The sequence below is a fragment of the Podarcis gaigeae genome (assembly GCF_964106915.1).
Source record: "Podarcis gaigeae genome assembly, chromosome: 2".
Lineage (NCBI taxonomy): Eukaryota > Metazoa > Chordata > Lepidosauria > Squamata > Lacertidae > Podarcis > Podarcis gaigeae.
Window position 1 is genome coordinate 74,217,001 of NC_139679.1, and position 15,484 is coordinate 74,232,484.

General features: G+C 39.5%; 1 long non-coding RNA gene across 1 annotated transcript in view; it reads right to left on the reverse strand.

The window, feature by feature from the left end:
• The window catches only part of LOC310838863, a 71,192-nt gene that overhangs the window by 35,734 nt on the left and 19,974 nt on the right, over positions 1-15,484 (reverse strand). The window lies entirely within an intron of this gene.

Below are 15,484 nucleotides of genomic sequence, written 5' to 3' on the forward strand. Positions count from 1 at the left end.
GCAGGTGTGCAGAATTTACTTTCAAAGTGCTACTATTTTAATTCAAATATGAAAAGGAAATGCAAGGCTAGAAGATTTGCCTCCCATTTTGAGATAGGTGTCTCAAATCCCTAATGTTTATATCTAAACCGGGGGCACAGAAGTTCCATGTCATCCATTATCGACACAAGATGATTTGAACCTGAAAATATGAATTTACTTCTTTGAAAAGCATTGCTTCTGAGGTTGATATGAAAGTAAGATTAAATGTTTCTTTGTGAACCATGGTCCTAAAAAGCACATGAAGTCAGTATCCAGCATAAACATACTTAAGAATCTGTTCTGGTATCAACACTGCAATCCAATTGCACAAGGGGAAAGAACACCAATTACTGTCAAGTTAGCATTTATCACAGTTGGGTCAGTTCAGAAACAAACTGCTCACAGTATGTAGTGGCTCTGCAGCCTCTCAGGTTACTAAAGTCAGGCACTTGTTACAGATTTGTTTTTAGAGGTGATACTAATAAAACACACAATAAATTTTTATGAATAAGCTGACACTCCTTTTTTTCTGTAAGGCAAGCTGTAAATCCTCTACTAATGGTATGTTTAGTTAATGATGCAAAAGATTTGAAGTAGTCAAGAACCATTACGTGTGTGTTAACATGGATCTCTTGAAACAATCACAATAATGAATCTTCAATATGAATTCACTCAATAAAGGAAGTGCTGTTTTGCTCATGTACACCTAATAACTTTTCCCTCCTGTGTCTTGAAACTTGTTTGTAAGTGCTTCATTAGAAATAGTACAGTTCTGCCCTATTGAGCATCAACCATATCCAGAGAGCTTTCAACCAAAATTAATGGTTTATAGATAATGATTATAAACCCCCTTGAGGAAGGCTATTCTAAACACTGATACTTGCTTTTCTTTTCTGCGAAACAAAGCCATTATACATAAAAAATTGTTTGGTAGTAACAACCCTGAAATTCTAGGATACTGAAGTGCAATTTTTGAAATACTTTTGATGAATACCAAGATGAAGGTCCCCCAGGCTTGTATGGAAGTGAGTTGTGGGCAACTTACACCTGCCAGGAGTGATGCCTCAACACCTTCCACAGGTGCTGCGTCAGGAAGATTTTGGGCATCACATTGCAGGACAGAGTCTCAAACAAAGATGTGCTCTTCTATGCCCACAGCCCCAGCATGTTTGCAGTCCTCCCTCAGTGATGTCTACACCAGCTTGGTCATGTCCACACAATGGAAATGGCAGAATCTCAAGGATGTGCTCTATGGGGAGCTGACTTCAGACACCAGGCCTGCTGGTAGACCAACTCTGTGTTACAAAGACGTCTGCAAACATGACATGAGGGCTGGCAACATTAACCCCGCTGTGTGGGAATCCCTTGCAGACGACTGCAGTGCTTGGAGACAATCAGTCAGGTCATGTATCCACAGCAGTGACCAGAGGAGGAATGACTTCTGGGAGGAGCACAGAAAGAAGAAATGTCATGGTACACCTGCATCAGCACACTGGACCCCTTCACCTGCCACAGCTGCAACAAAACATGTCTCTCCCATGTCAGTCTCTACAGCCACAGCAGGGGCTCTCCAATGCTTTGACTCCCCACCACCCACAAAGCAGAGTCTTTCACTGTTTCCTGAGACAACCTAAGACTGCAATTTTTAAAATACTTTTTAAACAGAACTATTTATTGAGCTTTTAGGGGGCTTAATCAGATTCTGGAATTTGTTCAGCAAGTATACTGTACCCACTAAAAACTGTGGAAGGATTTTGTATAAGACAAATCAATACTATGCGAACTCATCTCAGCAAAGTAAGATCCAATGCTCCATGAATCACACTTCTGGTGATAGCTGCACCAACAACTAGAGCAGGGGTTGCCAACATGGTGCCCTCCTGATGTGGATTACAATTCCCCAGCAGTTTATTATTCTTATTGCTTCATAACTCACAAATCTGTTCAGTTACTAAGTCTTTTCCTTTTCTTAAGAAGGTGAGATTTTAAGATGAGTCATTGGCCTGATCCAGCAGGCTCATCTCAACCAGCATCCTGCTCTTAAAGTGGCCAACCATATATGCCTGTGGGAAACCTGCAAGCAGGATCTGAGTACAAGAACACACTCCCCTCCAGTAGTTTTGAGCAACTGCTATTCAGAAGCATTGCTGCCTCTGACCGCAAAGGTAGAGCATTATTCTCCCATTTATATTGATAGAGCACTTTAGAAAAACATCTTCCTTCCAAAGTCCTTCACAAAAGCTCAGTGTTTAACAAGCCCATAGAAAATAATACGTGAGAGGAAATCAAAGTGTTTGCCTCAGCAGAAAAACTGATGTGAGAGCCACGGATTAGAACTGAAATCAAATATATCTGATCTTCAGACTTTGAAATAAAACACTGCTTCCTCTTTTGCTTCCCACTCTTCTTCCACCATCTCCCATTCTCATTAATAATGATAAAATATCATCCATATAATCTTTCTTAGGATCTCTCCCCCTTCATCTTTCTTTGTTGCTGAAGTACAAGCCTACAACCAGTAAATTAATTGTTTAATTCAAACCAGTAAATCAAATTGAGTTCCACCACGCAGTTTCTTGGCCCCTGTAGAACTGCCAGGTCACCATGCTACCTGAGCTACCAGCAGAAGCCACAAATGCCTTCCATGTTTGTTTTAAGGCTTTTTGTAGAATGATGAGTAATGTTTTAAAGAGGTTTTAATTATGTTTCCGTGCGCTGCTCTGGTTCGCCAGCTTAGTCATGCTGGCCACATGACCTGGAAGCTGTATGCCAGCTCCCTTGGCCAATAAAGCGAGATGAGCGCCGCAACCCCAGAGCCTAATTGTATTAAATGCATTATAGGCATAAATCAATTTACCAAGTATGCTAATCATGTTTAAAGTTTATATTTTTGAAAAGAAGAGGAAACCTCAAACTGGCAGAATTCCCTTATCAGGATAAGGTCCCTAAACCTAGCATTGCCTCCATTGCTCAAACCTGGTACTTTTGACTTGCTGCTCCCTCGGCGCACCAACCTCTAGCCTTTCTCTGAAGAAAGTCACAAAACCGGAAATCCTATGAACTGTATTTTGTTAAGGGTACAGAGAGTTGTTGGGAGACCCTTACTCCCCTCTCAGAAATAAAATTCTCAGAGTGGCTTAACAGTCAATCCCTCTTCCCAGGGAATGTCCCAGGGAACCCTTACTGCCTCCATGGGAGTCCATCACACAACCCTCGCTTCCAGAGACAGACACAGGCAGAGGCTGCAGAGCAAATCCATTCCAACCTTTTTCTTTTGCCTGCGCCTCTCTCTGTCTGCTTCCATCCTCCTCCTTTCCACCTTTGCCTCTCCCCCACCGCCACTTCTCCACATGTTGTGACAGCTGAAGGAGCCAGGTTGCTACTCCACACTCTCGCAGAATCTCTCTCTATGATCCCTGTTTTTCAACAACAAACAACAACAAAACACTAAGCTGTGCCTGGGCACACCTGTCATGCCCCAATTGCATGCCTATACTCCCTCTCTCAAGAAATCCTGGGAACTGTAGTTTGTTAAGTTTGCTGGACTGGAGATTGTAGCTCTGCAAGGGGTAAATTAGTTTCCAGGATTCTTGGAGTGGGTGGGTGTTAAATGCCTGAGATGCACAGAATCAGGCTGTATGTCCTATCTCTTCCTTTCCCTATTGCTAATCTATCCAGTTTGTGTTCACTGCTAAATCATGTGCACTTGCTTGCCTTATATGGGCTGTCAGGAAATAAGTGCAGGGGGATGTATTTCATAAGTGCTGTCTGGATGTGCCCAAAGAGGTGCAGCGCAAACCTGTCTAACTGGAAGTAAATTTCAGCAAGTTCAACAGGACTTACTTCCAGGTAAGGGTGCATAGCACTGCAGCATTGATGATGCTATTAAGTACTTCTTAGGTCTGTGTTCTCTTAGGAAATAGCAAAATGCAGATTGGTAGCTTTTGTCTATTAACCATGTTTTCTGATATTAATAGGGCTATCAGTGGTAAAACCATATAGCACATTCAGAACAACCCCCTAAGTATACAAATGCTGGGAAAGAATATTGAAAGATAGATTAGTATTCTATAACTGCCATATAATGACCCTCATAACAATATCTAAAGTACTGTGAATTAAACTGTAAGCAGGAATCATTGTTGATGAGAATAATCACTCACTAGCAAGTGAGTCTGGCAATATGACTATTCCATCTGTCAGATTCTTGAAAATACTTACTTGGAACTAAAATGTATAACTCTGCTGGAGTTAAAATACTTAATACTGCATAACCAGTATGACAGAAGGATAGATGTTTCTCATTTTAAGTGCATATTTGTTTGTGGAATAGTGAGATAAATTTAAGTTAGTGTGAGAGAGGAAAAGACTTGTGTGAATATTCTAGGTTAATTAACCTGAAATAAGTGTGCAATGTCAATGACTGTCCCTTAGGATACAATTTAGCTGATGCCATTTATATTGTTTTAAGAAAACCATGAGACCTTGGTTATAGGGTGATATACAAATGCCTTTAAATAAATACCCAGCGTACTGGTGGTATTTGCAATGCCTAAATAGCCAGAAGCAGTAAGAGAGAGGTGGGAGACCACCTGGAAATCATATTAAGGCTTTTATGACCTCTTCAGGGCAAGGACAGGTTATAAATATTGTATAACAAGCAGAGTTAACCAATATTGCTCTATATGTGAAATGAGGAACTATTTTAGTTTCTCATTTTCCTTAAAGACATTTGAGGTGTAAAATCCTCTTAACTCTTATCCACAGAAATTGATCAAATAAAAATGATAGTTCCCATCGTATATATTGACTTAAATATCTCCCTCTTTTCTCTGAATGGTTTTCATTCTTTAGGAAAATCCTAATCAAAGTAAAAGCAGAGGTACAGATATAATCTGAATCTGTTTAAGTCACTGTTGAAACCAAAATAGTTAGGTATCATTAGCTCTTATCCAGCAGAGATAAAAGGGTTGAAGATTCCTCTGAAAAATGAAGCTGCATTGTGAATCTAGAAAACCAACAGGATAAAGGTCTAGTAGCAGCAGCCAAAAAGGGAATGAAAGATTCATTTAACCAGCCCTTTAACCAGTCCTTTAACCAGCCTTTTGGAATAGTTATGTAAAGGAAAAACTCAAAAGACATATCCATAGAGGGGTGAACTGAAAAAAAAAAGAAGAAATGCACATTTTTAATTAATTTTCCTATCTCTCCTTGTTTTATTACAAACACCTGCATTTTACAAGAAAATCTTTTGGCAAAACAAAACAAAAAAGAACCTTGCTCATATGCTATATGTCCCTTTTAAGGTTAGTACGGACATGTGTGAAGTCCAAGGACCACTAGTGAATAGTTTAAGATTAATACAGTAATGACATGCCATGCTCTTGCCAATTTTTGAGAACTATGTCTATAACAGACTTTAAAGTATTGTGAAATTACTTCCCTGTTCTTTTGGAGGGAAAATTACGTCTAGGTTTTAATTTCTCTAGTTACAAGGACAAGGAACCAGTTTTTACATGGGACAAGGCTAGCCCAATCTCAGTGTGAGCTGAAGTACACACACAGCTTGGACTTTTAGCTGCCAATTAGATGGGGGGCACACCTTGGAGAATATATGAGGCCTGACTCCTACTCTCCCAAAAATTCCTTAGCATGGCAGTGGGCTTCTTAAGGGCTGACTCAGCTGTACTAATTATTCTAAATGGCAGCAGGTCCAAATGAAGATCTGAAAGAGAACCAGTGTGGTGCATTAGACTAGGTTTTCCCCATTCGGGCATCAAGTTCACTGGGGTCAGTCACAGTTTCTTACCTGACCTAATTCACAGAGTTGTTGTGAGGATAAAATGGAGAGAAGAGAACTTTAACTCCTTGGAGGAAAGGCGGGATGTAAATGTAAAAATAAAATGAGAGAGGCATGATGAGCCAGGACCCTCCCCATAGGCTGTTTAATTCCTCTACCCATTTCCAATACTTAATGGCTTTTATATATTGAATGGCTTGAATGTATAACCCAGATGTGGACCATAGGAGCGGGTTTACCGTCTTGTCTGTGCTGCAGGTGTATCCCCCAGGGAGCCAACCAAGCCCAATGATGTGCTCATGGGATGCTGTGCAGCAGTAACCAACCAGTGTGCTCCCACCCACTATGCCAGGGACCTGCCGCATAATGTGTTGAGTCTAGACTTTCCATCTTTCCTTATGCTGTTGCACATGTGAATGGTACTACCGTATGTATATGCAAATACTCTAGTGGTCATTTTGTTACACCACATCTTCTACACCAGGGATCAGCAAACTTTTTCAGCAGGGGGCCGGCCCACTGTCCCTCAGACCATGTGGGGGCCGGACTATATTTTTTTTGGAGGGGGGATGAACCAATTCCTATGCCTCACAAATAACCCAGAGATGCATTTTAAATAAATTTTAAATTCTACTCATGTAAAAACACGTTGATTCCTGGACCACCCATGGGCCGGATTTAGAAGGCGATTGAGCCAGATCTGGCCCCCAGGCTGTTGTTTGCCTACCCATGTTCTACACAATAAATATGTACACAATAAAGAAACATGACAGTTGGGCCAGCATTGATATCAGGTGCCATGAGAAATATGTGTAGATGGGAAAAGCAGAGGCTTGGAAGTCTAGGCCCAGAGCTGCCTATCTTAGGTTTCAGAGGACAAACCTGATATAGCAGCCAGCAGGCAGAAAGCACTAGTCTTTTATACAAAAACACCATAAAACAAAATGCAAAATAGGGGTGCTTTTAGTGACTTTACCAATTTTCAGTGAAATTAATATATTGTGAAACTTATAACCAATCTGAATGGCTGTGTTTGTTCTGTGAGGGTTATTGTCACAAGCATCAAACAATAGCCAAACAAACATAAAGCATGCTTTGGTCCTTGCTTACACCCTGCAACTCTGACAGCTTCTCAGAAGGAGTCAGTAGCTCCTATTTACTGTACTGTGATAATTCACTTATGAGTCTGCCTTAGCCCAGTGAGTAACAGACAAGAAAAAGGGAGTATTTTACAGGTATTTACAAGGATGTGATGAAGCATTACCTGCCCAAAGATGAAGGTGTAGAAGAGGAGGTTCTTGCCAAAAAGAAGGTGGTGTTTTAATATGGTTTGGGGCAGTTTGTTTTCAATATGGAAAGTGAGCACATTTTACCCTGATATAATTTGTGTATGTGCTGTCCCTGACAGTGGCTGTCATATATGGTAAAAAGGAAGAAGATAAATAAGCAAAATGAATGTACAAGGTTGCTATTTTTTTTACTTGCTAGTTTTAATGGCCAATATCTATTTTAGTTTTCAAATGGCCAATAAACAGTACCGAATCAACCATCAGCACTCAAAAATGTTCAAGGACAAAATACAGTGCTTTAAAACATCAAAATACATACCATTTTTTCAACTTAATTTGGATGCACACTCTAAAAAAGAACCAAGTGTGAAAGCAGAATGTAGAGGACTGGGTCAGTAACAGACCTGAGCCTGCTAAGATCTTAAGACCACGTCTCTCTTAGAGGGTAAAAATAAAGTTAGTATGATGGTAGGAGAGAAAGTGAAAGAATGAAAGAAGTATGGAACTTCAGAGGTTTTCCCTGTAAATCTAGTTTCTTGTGGTTTCTTACTAACCAGGTTGCAACAAGTTTGTCATCCCAATAAGAAGCTGTTTGCTCTGTATGTAAGAACTCCCTATTGATTAGTTCAGAAGAAATTCTGACTGATGTGGGTCTTCTCCAACACAACTACCTTCTCTTAATAAACAGAGTCTGGAACAGATCTTTACACTAATCACAGCTTGGAGACTTGTGTTTCTTTCACTCAAGGAAAAGGCCATTTGTTTGCTCTTCCACCAACATTTGACTTCAAAAGAAGAAATTTCTTAACAATGAAGAGACTGGTAAAAAGGAAAGAAAAAATTAAGAGCGTCACATTTCTGTTGAACATTTGGGAGTTATTCAAACTACAGTAATGAAAATTCAGCTAGAATGTATACTGAATAGGAAATGTGCCATCTTGTCCAAGAGCATTTGAACATGGGTAATTAGAAGAATCAAGGAAACTGTCGGAGGGAAGTAGGATTCCTTCAGAATGTAGAACTCTTGCTCATATGAGAACAAAAGTGAACACACAAGAAAAATACAAGAGAACAGTTAGGGATGCAAAAATGAGGAGCATGTTGCTTAAAACATTAAGACAAACAATAAAACCATTATTTAAATGCAACAGTGTAAGTAAACGAGCTATGGAGACAGTTGAGTCATGTGAAGCAGAATGAATTCTATGTGTCTGTTTTCTTTGTGGAAAATGTTGCTATATCTAGTACTGTATGTGGGGGGTTTGGGGGGAGAGACTAGCAGTGTAGTATTAATACTTGTTATGCCAGGAAATAATCAAAGAGGATAAAGTGGCCCTTGAGTGCAGTGCCACCTGTCATTGCTCTATGTTAGCATAGCAAACGTTGTGATGATGTGACAAGGAGGTACACCAGCCTAAATAGTTATGATCATAGTGTAAAAGTGACAGTCTATCACTTGCTAATTGAATTCTCAATTTATAAACTGTAACAATAAAAAGTGGTCACAGTGAGACATTAAGCAATGCATGTTTTCCCTAATAAGTGTTTCAGCCCCCCATCGAAGGATCAGTAAAAACCCAGCAGCTTGGTGCTGATGTTTATCAACTTTATAAGCAATCTAAGGCTGCAGTTCAGCAGGGTAGGGTTTAAGCATGGAGGGAATTGAGCACAAAGAGGAGGGCTCAACTCCATCACTTTGAAATAGAATTTAAAGCATGCTTACATTTTTAGGATTAGGTTGCAACAGCTGAAACCTAATTAAATTCTATTCCACCTACTGAGGCTTGCACCCATCTAAACGTGTGCCAAACATTTTTTTAAAAAAATATAATGCGATATAGAAGTGAAATGAACAACAACAACAACATTCAATCTGAGATTTGTTTGCTTCCTTTCTGGCCTCTTCATTTTTCAGATGTGCATGCATCCCAATTTAAACATTCCCCACCCCCTAAACTGGCATTTCTGCAATTCTGCTACACATTTGCAGGGAACACAGAAGTTAAATGTGATAGATAAACTGCCTGTGTATATACCAACTCCCACTATGTATTTATGGTTTTCTCTATATGGTTGCAATGAGCTTTTATAAGAAAAAGAAACTTATTGCCTTAATTATACTAGTGTCATTTAATATGTATGTGTGCTTTAGTTTCTTGTTCATTAAAAAAAAACTTTCTTCCATTAATGTAATTTAATGAACAATTTCTCTGATTTTTCATAAATGAGCATCAGATACAGTTTTTCAATAACTATATTGGGAATCTGTTTAAAATTACAAAACTATAAATATTTTAACAAACACTGAGGATATCTTATAAAACTCAATAACTGGTTTTTTTAAATGGGGATAACAAATGTAAGTAATAACTAAATGTTATTCATTAGTCAGGACCATAAAAAGATGCAGGTCTATAAAAAGAATTAGCTGAAATAATTGCCATTAAATATTCAGAAACAGATTCAGTAATATGCCATTTTGCCTTTTATGCTGCTGCATTAAATACCTAATCCTGCTCTTAAGGAACATTGATCTCACTGTTCTGGGCTTTAAAGTGCTTGTTCTTCATACTTTCCTACCCTCTTCCTGTCAGTTGTTCATTTATTATATGGCATCCCCATAATGGTCAAATATGGATAAATTTCAATCACTGTACAATCTCATGTTTGTAGACTATAGTAACGGAACAAATATAATTACAGAAACACTTTTGAATAAACAGTGCGATTCCAAAAACCTCCCAGTGCTAACCTTCCAAGCAAGCTCATTTCTGATGTACATCAATACAAAATTTCAATACCTAATGGAAAAGTTACATTGATTAACTTTTCAATTGAGGATTTCCATATAGTGATCATTGGGGCTGGTTTTGGCCTATATTTTGTTTAGTATTCTTCCCTTTTTGGTTGGTTCTTTCTTGCATTCAACTAGCAAGTGCAGACCAAAATTTAGAGGGGAGTACTTGTCTGCAGACAGACGTTGGCTCACTCGACCAGTAAAGCGAGATGAGCGCCGCAGCCCCAGAGTTGTTCGCGACTGGACTTAACTGTCAGGGGTCCTTTACCTTTACCTTTTTCTTCAGAACAGAAGGTTAGTTCATGCTTCTGTTCACATTAGCTTTCTTTAATTAAGGGTGAGACTTCAGTGGATTTCTATAATTTAGGCATGTTTTGTGTATTTCTGTTGGATTAAATGCGTAATTCTTTTGGGCATCCTGGAAATCTTGGTTCAGTTAGTAATACAAAAGAGATTGGCTAGAGCTTGCTCAATGCCTGTGGATTTAATCAGAACCCATCTTAGAAAATGTCCCCAACACTTTGCTTTAGGTTTGCCACCATACCAAAACCATAATTGTTTCTTGTTTGTTTCATATTCCATTTATCATCCTTTTTGATGGTTATTTTACTGTTTTCCAAAGAGATGCTGTGCCGTCATTAAGCAATGATGTCACTATGCATTATTATTATATTATTCATCAGCTCACCCACTTGAATGTGATTGCTAATACAGCATGTTGGATAATACTTTGATGTAGCAGCCACAGATCCCTTGGAAGCAGGGCAAACAGAATTCATGAAGAAGAATTAAAGGTAGATCTTGATGGAACTGTAGGTTTTGCAGAGATCATCAAAGCAAAGAAATGAGAAAAGGCACTAAAACAGTTTTGACAGATGGAAGAGAATGAATACAGGGTAAAATTTTTGCCAATATTTATTTCTTAAATGTATTCATTTTCTCCATACTCAGTTGTCATATTTGATTTACCAGTGAGAATAAATGATCACCAGAAAACCCACTGTGCTTAATGAACTTACATAAAAGGTCCAACAATCTTTACGCAGGTTTTCATTTGTGCAACACCTCTTTAGCTTCCTCCAAAACAAACTGAACCTAATCCTGGGAACGTCAATATGCCTGGCCAGGTTGCCTCATCAGGGTTTGGGACCTCATGACCACCACGTCAAATATGGGGGTTTCTCAAAGTCAAGTGGCAGGCCACACTCTTAACTTAGTATTTACAGTTGGGCAGAAGGATGGTGATTCAGAGGTGGGGGAGTTTTTCTTTACTCCTCTGTAGTAGTCAGAGCACTTTCCGGTACGGTTTCAACTTGCTATAGCTGCTGTATTCAGGGATAGCGGGCCAATAATTATCTTCTGTTAAAATGCTTATATTGCACACTTCCATTTTAAAATCAAAGTCGAGGCATCCTACAACATACTTAGAATTACAATATCAACTTGTCAGCAAACTAGTTGAAAATGTGCAGATTAGGAATGGATCACAACAGATCAAAACAGACATAAAGGGAAAGAGGGATCGGGGTTCTTTTTAAGTGTTTTAAAAAAGAAGGTTTTGTAAAAGCTCTTGGGAAGTTTCCTGTCAGCATGGCTAGTGCTTTTGTTGAAAACTTTGCTGCTCTGTGGCATATGGAGATGGCTTTTCTGCTGAACGTTATTGCTCCTAAGAGTTCATTCTCCCATTGGGCTAAACCTAATTGGCTGCCTCGTATACTTGGGAGCATGAGGCAATGAAACTTGGGAAACTGGTAAGGGGGGGGGAACTTGACGTAAGTACAATTGGACAAAGATATGAGTTCATCTGCGGACCTACTCCATGACAAAAATGTGGGTGAAGAAGCAATATTTACCCTACTACTATCACATCATAGGAAGCTTATATCAAGCCAGACCATAGCTCCATCTAGCTCAGCTATTTTCTACACTGAAAGGAAGTGGCTCACCAGGGTTTCAGGCAGGGGCAATTCCCAGTCTTACTTGGAGTTGCTAGGAATTGATTTTGGAACCTTCTGCATGCAAAACAGATGCTGTCCCACTTAGCTATGACCCTTCTCACCCAGTGCCATCCAAAAGGTGTTTTTTTTATGAGGGGGGCATTAATTGATAATTTTATCAGCTGTCAGGAAGATATGCATAACTCTCAGAATCCCATTATGAGTCAATTGCCAAGTACATTGAGGATAAAATTTATTGTAGCTGCGGCATCATGAACTCTACCACTTTTGCAGATTACCTTGATGTGTTCTGAGCACTGTCTGGTCTAGCACTGCTGGGTAAATTTCAGCTGTTGAAACATGTGGACATTGATAAAGTATGAGGAATACAGCCTTCCTCTTTGATGCTCAACCCTTGACCGTCTTGGCTTGTATGAGTGACCAGTTGCCTCCTGACATTTATTTATTATGTACTCCATAAAATTTATACACGGCTTGATTGTAAAAAATATATAAAAGCATTTACAAAAGATAAAACAATAAAATCAATTTAAAAAATTACAACAAGATTTTAAAATATACAAAAGCTAAAATACTAAAACAGATTAAAATTGCCTCACCTATCTAAACATCTGCATAGGCTTTTCTAGACTAGAATGCTTTTAGCAAGTGCCGAAAATAGTAAAGTGAAGGCACCTGCTTGATATCAATAGGCAGGGAGTTCCAAAGTGTAAGTGACATGGGGTAGTAGTGATCCTGGCTCAACTCAGATTGGTAGTTGTCAAGCCACTCTGAAGAAATCCACATTGAACACTCTGGATTTGCAACTTACTTACCAGTCATCCAGATGCACTTTGGGGGCAAGGTCATGGCTGGACAACTTCAGAGACCCTTGGATGACATTGATTTACTCTGACATCTACTTCTATCCACTTTCAGGCTGGGGCTTGACATGGAAACAGCTGATCTATGCTGAAGGAATGCAATCCTGTTGAGTCACCTAAGTCTTTCAGTGGTCTTTGATACTATCAAGCATGGTATCCTTCTGGACTATCTGGAGCTGTCCTACCTAGATATCTGTTTCAGAGAGTGGTGCTGTAGGACTATTACTCTGATTCATAGCAACTATGCTTTAACCTTCTGCCATGACTATTTTGTGCCCCTTGCCATTTAACATCTACATGAATTCAATGAGTTATGTCAACTGGAGTGAGGTGTCATTGCACAGCTTCGTTTCTCTTTTTCATTAAATTGAGGTGAAGCTGTGGAGGTGCTGAATCATTGTCTGCAATCAGTAATGGACTGGATAGCAGCCAGCAAATAGAAACTTAGTCTAGCGCTGTAGGCTGGTGGTTTGTCTGGACCAGGGGTGGTGGTGATCAACCTGTTCTGGATTTATTTTTATTTTTTTAGCAGAGAGAAAAACAGAAATTGGGAGTTTGACAAAGAGATGAGAGAGTTTTGAGATCCTGAAGTCCTCTCTGCTGGTACAGATATCTATCTCTGGAGATCTGAAGGGCAGCACATTTGATTATTCTAGAGGACTGTTCAGAAATGACAGCCATTGCAAAATATAGCAGTACACTAATTAAAAGGTAAATAATCTATGAAGAATACATTGCCAGCTACACTGGCTTCTGGTCCATTCCTAAGCACAATTCAAAATGCAGAATTGGTTTATAAAACCCTAAATAGCTTGAGACCAGTGAATCTGAAGAGCCACCTTTTCCCACATCAAAACTGCTCAGATATTGGCATAAGCTTTTGCAGCCCTGCTCTGATCCCTCAGCTTTCTGAAGTAAGGTAGATAGTGGCCGAAGACAAGTCTTCACAGTTGTGAGCTCTGGAATTCACTTCCCAGGGTGCTTGTCTGGTACTATTTTTGTTTTCATTTTCTTGAAAACCTATTTATTTGCCCAGCCTTTTAGTTGCTGTATTTAATCTATTTGTTGTTTTATGCATGCATTTTATTCTGCTTGTTAACTTCGATTTTATTGTGTACTATTTAATTGTCTTATTGTTTAATTTTATATGCTGCTTTGAGAAACCTACTGAACAGCAACTAATAAATTACTCAAGAATAAATAAATAAATAAATAAATATTGGATTTAATTTGCTGTGATCAGAGCTAGGCTAGTAACTGATGGCACTAGTCCAAACTCTAGCAGCAACTGAAATATTCTGTCCCTGCTTTATCAGCTATGAGGAGGAAATAATCCTCCTGCTTCTGCTTTTGAACCTAAACCAAGCATTGTTCTGACACAGGAACATGCAATTTGAGAAGCCCTTGAGTGGACTGCATGACATCTCTATGGTATATAGGGACAACGTACAGGAGGGATAGAAAATATTCCTCTGGCTTTCACAGGGAAGAGGAAACAAAATGAAACATTGTCCTTCTGCTGTGCATTTAGTCATTTTTACAAGGTGTCAGCAACTGAAATAAACCTGTGCTGCACAAAGAGTATTGCTATGTGAGGCTCTAAAAGGAGTGCTAATCTGGAACACTGAAGTTATAGTTTCAAGGGGAAGATGACAGACGGTTTGTTTTCAAACACTGTAGGGTATTCTGGGGTCTCTGGGCTATTTGCAAAGATTATCCTCATTTCTATTGAAGCTTCAGACAGATTAAATTAGATCACTAAAAGGCCAATGGAACACATTTTTGTACTGCAGCAGCTCAGTAATCTCTGTGCACTTGCAGCCTGTGAAGATGAATCCAGAGTAGCTGGCAGTTCAAGGGAGTAATTTGTCAAGGTTTAGTTGTGTCTACTATAGTGAGGCTTCTGTCCAGAGCTATTAAGGAAAGAGAAAGGAAGGAGGCTATAACACAGGATCCTGCTGCATAATCATATCTAGTAATAGAAGTCTGCTTTATCACTACCAAGTTGCACTGACAAACTGCGACCTATACTGTACATTTTTATTGTGTGTCCAGTTTTTTAATGCCAGAATATTCTGCATGTGAAGGAATGTCAAACAGTGGCGTAGCATGGGGGGTGCGGGGGGGGGCAGCCGCACCGGGCGCAACATCTGGGGGTTAGGGTTAGGGGGCGCAAATCCATGGGTTAGGAGGCACAAATCCACGGGTTAGGGGGTGCAAATTACTTGCCTTGCCCCAGGTGCTGACAACCCACGCTACGCCACTGATGTCAAAGATACCATGAATCCACTCTGGAATTATTTTTAAGGAAAAGTGGGCTAGAAATCACTTCAGGCAGCATAATGGGTCGGTGTGTTTGGCTATTACCTTGGTTCAAGCCCACCCAGGGGTTAGGTCTACATGATCCTTAGGATTCCTTCCAACTCTACAATTCTATGCTATGTCCCAAGTAAATAAATAAAGAGTGCAACTTTTCTTGTTAAAAAAAAAAAGGTGTTCTGACACCTTATCATCTTGTTTGCAGCATTTCCAGGTCTGCCATGCTGTTATGGATGTTGGCCTGACCATACCTTTGGTCAGGCAAACAGTAGTCTGTGGCCAAATTGCTTCAGCCATTTTTTTAATGGGGAAATAGGCTAGAAAATAAATGGAGATTCCCCTGGAATGTGAGATACTTTTGGAGAAAGTGACTCATACTTCCCCCTCTCCCAGCTAGTGATGATGCAAGATAGATCTCTGTGTAACGTGAACAATGG